Genomic DNA, 11869 nt, shown 5'->3' with positions numbered 1-11869 from the left:
CTGATTGGCATTTCCAAATTGTCCTTCATGTGTAAATGAGTGTGTGAGTGTGTATGTGATTGTGCCCTGCGATGTATTGGCACCCTGTCCAGAGTGTCCCCCCGCCTTGTGCCCCGAGTTCCCTGGGATAGGCTCCAGGCTCCCTGCGATCCTATAGGATAAGCGGTATGGAAAATGGATGGATGGATCTATTCAATTTATTAACACCAATAACCTGCACTAAAATCAGAATGGGACATTTCTAGGAAACAGAAGGGATCACAGATATTATTCACCTGTATGCACTATTAGGCCTAAGTGATTTTAGATGGTTTTATTTATCAGGGCCTAAATAACAATATTTTCTATTTTAAATAACAATATTTTCTATTTTATAAATACATTTAGGAAGAACTCACATCAGCTTATGCCTGCTAAAATCATACATATATACATACATACACATACTTGCTCTTCTCGTGTCATCACACTCCATCAACTTTTCTTTTTATTAACATACATGTACAGTATTTGTACATCTCTACATGGGGTGATACATTTCAGGATTTAAAGGATTTACACTGAATCAGGCCAAAGACCAAAGACCAACATCCCACATGTTTTTGAATCATTTTTAGTCATAGGTCAAGGCTTGCATCTAAAGCAGCAGATTTGAGGAGTTGATTTGAACCGGCGTTTCAGCTCTGTGAGATGCGAGCCCAAGTACAGTACACGGGCAGTCGCCTGAATGCAAATGTTATGAACAATGCATATCCTATAATGTATTAAGTTCTGGTGTGAGTTATGGTGTGTGCTATGTTTTAGGTACAACAGGGTTTTGTTTTAGTATTCATTTTTGGAAGTTTGAATGCAATGAGGCAGTGGATGTGAATTTACATAGTGTACTGTAAATCCAGTGTACACTACTTCCACACTGAGTAAAACATAATTTTCATAAATTTCAACTTGTAATGCATTTGTCAAGATGGAGACTGGAGCAGCTAAACCTCATATACAGTACTGTCTTAGTCTTAGCCTTCTTAACAAATGTGTTTTCATCCATCCATCTTCTACCGCTTACTCCTTTTCAGGGTCACGGTGAACCTGGAGCCTATCCCAGGAAGCATCGGGCACAAGGCGGGGTACACCCTGGACAGGGTGCCAGTCCATCGCAGGGCACAATCACATACACATTCACACACCCATTCATACACTACGGGCACTTTAGACACGCCAATCAGCCTACCATGCATGTCTTTGGACTGAAGGGGTATAAACATGCATCAGTGCAGGAAATAGAAGCCCTTGTAGGCTTACACATGGCAATGGGAGTGTTTAAGTTCCCCAGAGTGTGAATATATTGGGAAATCAAGTGTAACCCTTGGGCTTGCTTGGGGTTAACTTGTCCCGATACACATATTTTCAGCTTCATTTCAATCTACATGAACACAAACCCGTAAACAATTATAACAGGCCTCCTGAAAACAAAGATGTGTTTTTATAAAGTCAGACCTCTATATGACCGTGTACAAAAACAATGTTTTTTCACTCTCCACAGAAGTGGAACTCTGGCGGAGCATTGACGATCAAATTGTACCATTCAGAGGGAAACTTTCCTGACTTTCAAAGGAAAGTCAGAGCCATGGGGCATCAAATTGTACTTATATACCAAGGTGCCACCACAGAGCTCTCTGAGAGGGATTAAGCCATTTTACGCCATAGAGCCTCAGTGGTAATCCATCTGTGTCAACGGCTACACAGCCCAAACCGTAAGATCTTCTTTGATAACTCCTTTACAACTTACAACTTGCTGGATTTGCTGGCAGAAGAAGAAGATACATGCAGCCGGAACAGCTAGAGTGTCCTGCTTTGTCAACTCACCACTGTTGAGTGACAAACAGATGTCTAAATTAAAAAGAGGGAGCCATGATGTGGTCAGGAGCAGGGATTGAAAGGTGGTGTTCACTAAGTGGTTTTATAATCTGTACTGTGGTCATGGCTTCCAACTTTGTTGGAGCTGGAAATATGAAGTTGAAAGACAGGATCAGAAGAAGGGATCCTTTGTGAAAATCGAGCATCCTGAAGTTGTGCTGGGATATAACCTGGCCATGGGTGGTGTGGACAAGCTGGATCAACTGATAAGTCTGTACAGGAGAGACATCAGGTCCAGAAAATGGACCCTTAGAACATGATTACACATGCCTTTGATCTGGCTGATGTGAACAGCTGGCTTGAGTACCAAAGAGACAAAGCACACCAGGGCATTCCCTGACAGTACATATTGGATCTTCTGCACTTCAAAATGAATGTAGCAGGATCCCTTGTGTGAGCAGGGAAGCCACAAGCAGCAAGGAAAAGAGGACCAAGCTTGTCACAAAGCCCACCAGCGTGACAAAGTCTCCAGAAGAACTTTGTCAGATTCTACAGGATGCTCAGTAAAATGTACCAGATAACTTCCCTATAATACTGCACAAAATGTACCTGAGACTACTGATTTTACATAGAAAAAGGCTATCACACCAAACATGAACTTTATTCAGTTCATAACTGTTTACTGCAACAATAAACAGCTCTTTATAGTAGATTTGATTTGTTCTATGTAAAATAATAATAATAATTTCTTTATTTTTTATTAGACGTTTGCGCAGTCTAAAGCCAGCAGATATGGGTTAGTAATGAATTTCATATACAGCGCATTACTTTTAATACTGCTGTATTTGTTGTGGTTTCAGTATGGCAGATTAATTTCGAAAACGTTCACATTGTTCATGCAATAACGGGTCAACGATGATGTGTTTCTGGATCACACACTAGTTACCTGTTGTCTCAATTCAGTAAGGTGTTTCCTTATATATAAAGCTATATATAGAACAGTCTCTATATATATATATAGAGAGAGAGAGAGAGAGAGAGAGAGAGCGAGAGAGAGAGAGAGAGAGAGAGAGAGAGAAAGTGAGTCATTTCAGAAACAGTAAGAGTTTGACTGGTTATGATGTGGCTAGCTGTAACGTTAAACCATTGTAAAAACCGTTACGTTGGCAAACAGCGCATTTCCCCAAAGACTTAGAGGTAAGGTCATAGTTATAATAAATAAAAGTTGGGATAAATTTGCACCTTTAATATCTGTATACCATGTTGATATTTCTGTAAAGCTGCTTTGAGACAATGTCTATTGTAAAAAGCGCTATACAAATAAAATAAATAAAATAAATAAATAAATAAATAATAAAGTATGAACATATTCATATCATATTATAAAGCATTCATACAGTATTATACACATTGTTATACTTATTCAAGAAAATACCACTTATATAACACTTTATAGCTATATTTATTATGTATTATGGATTAATAACTAGATGCATTATAAGTAGTGTTCATAACACATTAAAACACCATTATCAAAATAAAAACAAGCACTTACAAACTAGGGCAGAATTTCTTCAGTATGGCAGTATTTAATGTGTTATAAACACTGCTTATAACGCATTCTGTTAAATTATAAATGCATTGTAACCATTGTTATAAGCTCCAATGCCCCAATCTGGACATTATATGGTTCTGATCATTTTTTAATGTGTTTATTTTATTTTATTTTTTCCCAAAAAAATAAATAAATAAAATAAAAATAAAACATTGTTGATGCTGTAAATGTTATTGACACATCTGACAAAAAAGTCAAGTTTAAAAGTATCCAACTCGTCCTTATTAATGATCAAAGCTTTAATGCTCAATATCTTAAAAATCCCCAAATTGTCCAAACATTACTATTCCAATCTTTCATTTTCAGACCCTTTTTTGTTTCTTTCTATCTGTGTATGTTTGTATTGGAAAGAAGATTGGGGTTAAAGCATCAGAAATAAAAAGCATTTTGTGTGCCTCTACTCCCTACTTCCTATAATTATATTAAGTGCATTTTGGGTATTTCCATCATGAGATTTCATCAGAACATTAGATCTTCCACCCTGGGCTTTCTGACATGCAGTTCTGGATGTACTAATTATTCGATTTGATATTAATCTTCCATTTAAAGATGGGCCAATCAGCGTTTTTAAGTATGTCATATTTCATACCTGTCATATCTGAGATGCCGAGTCCATTAGCAATTGAGGCTCAGGTCATTGGCTCCTAGTGTGTGAGACAAAGACAGATGAAAGATAGCAAACTTTCTCATAGAGAATGTGTCAGTAAGCCAAACCTTCGATGAAACGAATGGGGGTAATGTTAATGACCCCATTATGCTTTCAACAGGATCACAACACAAATATTACTGAAGACACTGAATTGCAGGAATAAGTATGATGAAACTGATGTCTCTGATGAAGACCGAGTGTTTGAAGCAATTAGATCCAGCCCTTAAAAAAAACACTGACTCAGCAAGTATAAGCAGTAACCATTGAATACTTCCTATTTACGTCATCCAAGTGACACAACATGAAACCCTGGTTTATCATTTTTGTTTTGGACTCTTCCTTTGTGCTACTTTATGATCTGCTCTTTATGATTCTATTCCAGACTGACATGAGTCACAGTAATTTGACCAGTGGTGGAGGAAGTACTCTTTGTACTTAAGTAAACTTTGTACTTAAGTAAAACACAAATAACCAGAGAAAAATGTACTCTAGTAAAAGTAGAAGTACCACCCTACTTAAGTAAAAGTAAGTAAGTACTTGCTTTTAAATATAGTTAAAGTATTAAAAGTATCTATATTTTAATTAAAGCATAGTGTGGGCTGTGCCATTTTAATAAAGAATGCTAAAGATGATGCTACTGGTAATACATGCAAACAATCGCTTTTGATTATTGGAATGGTTGTTGAACTTATGTTTACCCTCTGTGCCACAATTCACACTTGGTACGATTACAATTCAGTAGATAAGTTTGACCAGGTTTGACCTGCAGAGTTAAATGCCATTAAGCAAATACAACAAAGAAGTCTGGTTATACCTTTAAAAGATTTATTTAACTGTAAAACAGCTATGTAATGCATATCATTGTGCTCTGCTGACTGCAGTATAGAAAACAAATCAAACACACTACTAAACAACCCAGGAATAGGCACTGGATTGTCATGCCAGGTAGGAACAATGATCTGAGTCTATTTAAGACAAAGGTAGATCTTAGAATGAGAAAATGAGACTGAATTCATTTAAAATGAGAATGTAACCACAGCTAAACACGGCTAGTGGCTGTTAGTAGTTTTAAACCTTTCCTTTCTTCAACGTCTGTGAGGATATTCTTGCCATATTAACTTTTACATGAAAAACCATTCTAGAATGCAACAAGCAGTTATGTTTAAGGACTAGGCCATTTGTATTTATTTCTCTGCATAATTGTGCGTAGCTTCTAATTTTACCGGAACATGTCAGTAATAGGATTTATTTATGCTTTGCATAATTGTACAGTACATTTAATTGCATATATTTTAACTCCACCATCAACACCTCCAAGTCTCAAATAAAATTTTTTTTAAAAAAACCTGGCAATGGACATTTGGAGCCCTCCCTAATCTCCAAGCAGTTCCTTAACCCTCACATGTGGATATCACCAGTATTTCTGGTTCAACTTCAGTAAGAGTTGATTTTCAAAGTTTTTTTAGTCCAGTCTGGCTCCTTTGGGAGAGAAAATCTGTCCTGATGAACTAAATAGTCTTTCGCAGGCTACAGAGGAAGGTAAGGGTGTGTTTACCTTTAGAGACAACTGCAGGCACTGATTTGAGCACATCCATAGTAGTAACTGTGCTGGCCAAGTACGCATCTTAGCTGTCTGGTGGTCTCTTGAATGTTGCCCTTCATGATACCGAAGTAGTCCTTCCCCTCTGATGACCCTGAGAGGTTACCTGTGGATTGCACTGGCTCCTGTTCTGTATGAGTTTTGATGTAGTCCATACCTACACACAACAATTTCCATTAACAACAAATAAGGGAAACATTGTTTTATAAGAGTACTGTGTGTGTCTCCATAACCAGATATGACCATTATGGCAACCAGGCTATGGTAATTTTGCTCCTCAGTGACTAGAGTAAAACACTTTTGTTCAAGCTTTCGGATCAATTGTTGAATTTTATTATGATCAGGAGCTGTTCTTTGCAAGGTTTAATTAGAGAACCTCCACTACTGTTCCTGTACAACAGTATTCACAACTTTTACGCATCTGGCAATTTAAAGAACCATTTAAATGAGTTTTAGCAAGTCCTCATTGCTTGTCAAATATGTAGAAAACTTTGGAAGCAAAACTGCTGCTGCAACCAGTTCAGGGGCAGAAAGCATGTGTCCAAACCGCTGCTGTATTCCTTCTTGAAGGGCAATGATTAGTCGCTGGCAGAACTTAGAGAAGGTTCGGAGATGGTCAAGCTTCACAGTTAGGATGGTTATGGTGGGCACCAGCCATCCCATATGGACATCCGCCTCTGTCTGCATTATGTTCAGTGCCTTGGAGATTGGGCTCATGGTTGCAACATATTCAGTCAAGAAAGCAAGTTCTGCAGGTCTGAATATAGACTATCATACATAAGATCATACAGTGATAAAATATTTCACATATCCACATAGGCGTAATGTTAGTATGAACTATTTCATAAATTAATATCGATGGTGTTTATGACTTGGTTATTTTAATAGCTGAAAGTATATTGAATATTGCAACATGCATAAGCAAACACCAGAAAATAACTGCAATGCAGTTTGACATGTTTATCCAAGATAATGTGTTTGGCAGCATAAAATGTTAAAAATATGAAATATGAATATGAGTTTATAATAAGAGCTAGGCCTAGAGAAATAGAGATATAATACTCTGTTGTGGTAACTCGATGTATGTTTACATGGTTAACCAACTACAATAATTATTTCTACATCCATATCATAGCTGAACATCTGCTCTCGGCGACACTTACATGGGGCCTTTAAGTGCAATGGCAACCGCTCTGATTACTCCTTCTTCTCTGTCTTTCATGATTCTCAGTAGTTGTGACACAGCAAGAAACAGGGAGTTCCACCCAGTGTCATTTGGGCGGATGAGTTGGAGCTTGCATTCCCTTTCAGTCAGCTCCGCAGCTATGGTGGAGCGAGCACTTAGCACTTAGCAAATGCTGCACATGAAGTTTTTTTGTAGATCTTGTTTGAGTTTGCTTTTATGGCGTCCAATGTTGAGGTCAGGTTAAGAAGATGACAAGCACAACGGTGATTCTTTGGAAGCTGATATTCAGAACAACCATCTTCATGAGAGCTTCTACCTCAACACCCTCTGCCTCCACTCCCAGAGTTTCATGTTCCTCACTGTCATTCATGACCATTACCTTCTCCCCTATGGCTGAATGTCCTTCCATGTTTTCGTCAAGGCCTTAACCCATGAAGACCTTGATGAAAATGGATGCATTGTCAGTGGTGGTCCCTAATACTTCAAACATGTGGGATCCTGTTAGCCTCCTGCCATCAAGAGCTATGGAGCATCTCTCTATCCAGTGAGCGGTCACCCCAATTAAACTCTGACGACGTGCAGTCCAGCAATCTGTTGTTGTAGCTATGTATTTGATTTCTATCTTGGTTCGAACTGTTGTTCGAGACATCACAGTATAACTGGGCTGAAAATGCTGCATTAAACTTGACTGTTCTACAACTCCAAAGGGGTGCAAACCCTGGACAATAAAGTTTATAACTGCACGGTCAGTGCTCCTCTGGTGTCCTCCTGTTTCTGCTGCTTACTAGTTGAAGCACCCTCACCACACCCATTCCTCGTCCTTTTGATTGTGGTTGCTGTCAGTGCAAGGTATCACTGTAGATAAGATCTGTGCCTTCTCTGAAAATAAAAAGAATAATATACTCTTAATTAATCTTAATTCTAATTTATTCAACCATCATACTTTTCCCATTGCCTAACCGACAACGTTTGCAAACACAGGACGAAGACAAATTCAGGCCTACATTGTGCTAGCAAACTATGCAAACTAACCTGTTTTAATTGCCCATTAAGGCTAATTTAACACCCTAGAAAGACCAAGCCCTTTACTACAATGGTACATCGTGTTCTATGATCACCATCTAAATACTGAAGGAGCTATGAACCCCTGGTCCGACAGGCGGCAAGCCACCGCTTGTCCAAGCAGAGATCAAGACATTGTGCTAGCAAGGCATGCACAACAAGCTAAGCTACTGCTTTACTTGCCCATTACATTACACTAGATATAATAGGCTAAAGTCCAAATCGTGTTCACTTGCTACTGCTGTATTTCAACAAGCATTTAGCTAAGCTTACAGGATGAATACCACGTCATGAACCTAAGTTTTACATGCAACAGTTAGGCACGTCAACTTCAGTTAGCATTCAACAACAACTTGACTTACCTCAATAAGTTTCTTCAAATTTGAGTGCGAATTCTTGAAATCCAGCAACTCGTGTTTTCGAGGGAGAAAAAGAATGCAACGAAATCTCCACGAGTCATCCTCAGAACCTGTTATCTCAAATAAGTCTTTTAAATCGGGCCATGGGTGGCATGTATCAGATGGCTGAGAGATTTGCCTCTTATGAATCCATTTTTTCAACTGTCAGGCTACTACTGTTGCAAAAGGCGCGTTCTCGTCTCGTTAAAGAAGGGATCGTACCTGATTGGTTTAAACTTTAGTGGACCAGCAATGCTCTCCCGATATGCATTGTAGAAACGTAGTGGAGTAGAAAGTATAGATATTTGCTGCAAAATGTAATGGAGTAAAAATGAAAAGTATCTACCCTTAATTCTACTTATGTAAAGTACAGATATCTGAAAAATGTACTTAAGTACAGTAATGATGTATTTGTACTTCGTTACATTCCACCACTGAATTTGACAGAAGAATGTATATTAGTATAAGAGTGTGTGATACCATGTCTGGAAGGATAAAGTTTGATCAATCCTGAAGCTGGTCTCTAGAAACCTAACTTATGAGGCTACTCCAGATCCTGCAAGATCCCGCTTTTTGTGTTGCTGTTATTTGAGATGTGCTATTAACTTCTTGTGTTTTCAATCCCTTTCAACATTAAAGAAAATTCCAGTTTCTGCATGTATGGTGGATTATGGTGGACATGTAAAAAAAAAAAAATCGGTATTTCTAAAGTAATCCATGTGACAGAAATGACTTCACATATTCTTCCCGCACCAACGACCAAAACAGGTTGTACAAACCCAAATAATCGGTTATTTCAGTGATGCAATATTCTCCCGGAACTGTGCTGACTCACTGATCTTCAAGTCGTTATTTCCCAGCAGTGCATTGTTTGTGTGTTACCGTATGTGTAGCGTGCCTTTAGAAACGTTGTTTTAAAGTCACCCAATCTTTCTTGGAAGACCATGCAATATTGTTATTAATAGATAATACATTGTTAAACTTAGCCAAACAGTTATAAACTGACTTTTTTTTTGTGGAATTGCTATGTCAACTACAGGGGGAAATCTGTGTCTGTTTCTTTTCTTTCTTTGTACCTTGGCAGATCTTTTGTTGATTTCAGAAAAGCCCAGAAATCTCTTTTGAAAATGATGATGTTTTTAGGGTTTCAGCGTTTTAAGTAAGTCCATCATCACTTTAATGCCACTTTCACATCATGTAGGAGAAATCAGTAGGACTTGCTTCTTACTTCCGTCTGATTCGAAAGTGTTCATGCACTGCCATGTTGTTTACAGATAAAAGTTCTAAATTAAATATAAAAGTTTTTTATTTAACATTGCCTAATATTAGAATGTAGCCGTGTTCGCTTAAAAAAAAAAAAAAAAAAAATGACATTAAACATTAGCACAATATCTTCCTAATCCTCAACAGAACCGAAGGCAGGAAGTACAATTTATCAGCTGTAATTCACTATAAACTGAATAAAAAAAATTTGAAATAGGAAATTAAATGACATATTTCAGTTTAGAATGAATTACAGCTGGTAAAAGTTGTATTTTCTTGGTCACACAACATCTGTCTGTAGCCAGTTGCCTCACTTCTGGGTTTGGTCAGTGAAATCTGTGTTGTTAGAACGCTTCCTCTTTCTGTTCCTATACCAAGCTCAGGAACACTGCAAGGTGAAATTAGCTTATTAGAAAAACGGAAATCCTGAATTGACAAAAAACCTGGCTTCCTTTAAGCATCTTTTTATCGCTCATGGACTCGTAATTCAATGTCGTGTAAAGTTAATAGAACATCTCAAATAACAGCATGTTAATGTTCTTGATAAAACTAAGCACAAATAAAATTACATTTCCTCTTATATCTTAGATCGGCTCCGGATTTATTTTGCATGTGTCCACTGTACACATGACATTGTGTTCCTGGCTCTGGTGAATGTTTACCCCAGGTGGAGTGAAGCTGAGCACAACAGCAGCCTCTCCACACACTGGAGTGCAGAACTAGTTTGCTGTTAATGACCTCAGTGGAATTTTGTACACACTTCAGCTTCACAGAACCTGCAGAACATCTCAGTTTCAATTCTTTTGTTTGCCACTGTTTGTCTTAGATGTTACCACTAACGTATTAGAGAGATGTTGTGACATGCACTGCTCCCTATTCTCTACAAACAGCAGAATGCACAAGTCAAGCTAAAGGCTACAGCTTATAAACTTCCACTGCCAACAATATTTCTTGCAAATGTTCAATCCCTTTCAAACAAGATGGACGGAATACGACTTCGGATGACATCGCGACAAGGTACTAAGAACTGTTGTATTCTGATCATGATGGAGATATGGCTAAACCGCAATTTTCCCGACTCTGCAGTGGAACTAACAGGTTGTACATTGTTCCATGCAGACAGAACATCTAATGCTGGCAAGCAAGTAGGAGGTGGACTTTGTGAATAATAGTATGTGAATAATGCCTGGTGAACAAAGACAGTCATCATGGACAAACTTTGTACACCTGATTTGGAATATACAGTGGTTAGCGACAGGCCCTTTTATCTCCCAAGAGAATTCTCTGTGGTTCTTGTGATTGCTGTCTACATACCTCCAAATGCCAATGTAAAATTGACTCTTGAGCTATTATACGCTGCCATTAGTAAACAGCAGAATTCACATCCTGAAGGAGTCTTCATTGTGGCAGGGGATTTTAATCAGACGAACCTTAAGTCAGTATATCCAAACTTTTATCAGAATGTTAAATACCCAACCAGAGGCCAGAACATATTAAGATAATGTATATACAAATGTTGATAATGCATATAAAACCCTGCCATGTCTCCGTCTTGGACAGTCTGACCATCAAGTCACTCATTAGGATTAAACCAACTAAGTAAAGTGATTAGAGTTTGGCCTGAGGGAGCAATGTTAATGAGTTTTTATTGATCACATATAAACATATACATATGCACAGTGAAATTCTATTCTTCGCATACCCCAGAATGTCAGGAAGTTAGGGTCAGAGTGCAGGGTCAGCCATGATAGGGCACCCCTGGAGCAGAGAGGGTTAAGGGCCTTGCTCAAGGGCCCAACAGTGGCAGCTTGGCAGTGCTGGGGCTTGAACCCGCAACCTTCCAATCAGTAACCCAGAAGCTTAACCATCAAGCCACCACTACCTCTGTTGCAATTCCAGGACTGTTTTGAGTGGAGTATTTTTACTTGAAATAACTCTTCTATAGACTTAGAGCAATACACCTCATTTGTCCTCTCCTATATTAATTTCTGCATAGACAATGTAACCACAGTCAAGGAAATACATGTCTTCTCTAACCAGAAACCATGGATGACCAAAGAAGTTAAAAATCTCTTAAAACAAAGAGATGCTGCTTATAGGGCAGGTGACATGGTAGCCTATAGTTTGGCCAGCGCTAATCTAAAACAAGGTATTAAGACAGCAAAACTTAATTATAAACTTATATTGAGAACAGCTTCAGTGATGGTAAATCCTGACGTATGTGGCAAGGCATACAAACAGTCAC

The sequence above is a fragment of the Ictalurus furcatus genome, chromosome 14 (genome assembly GCF_023375685.1).
Source record: "Ictalurus furcatus strain D&B chromosome 14, Billie_1.0, whole genome shotgun sequence".
Taxonomy (NCBI): domain Eukaryota; kingdom Metazoa; phylum Chordata; class Actinopteri; order Siluriformes; family Ictaluridae; genus Ictalurus; species Ictalurus furcatus.
This window is presented reverse-complemented; position numbering follows the sequence as displayed.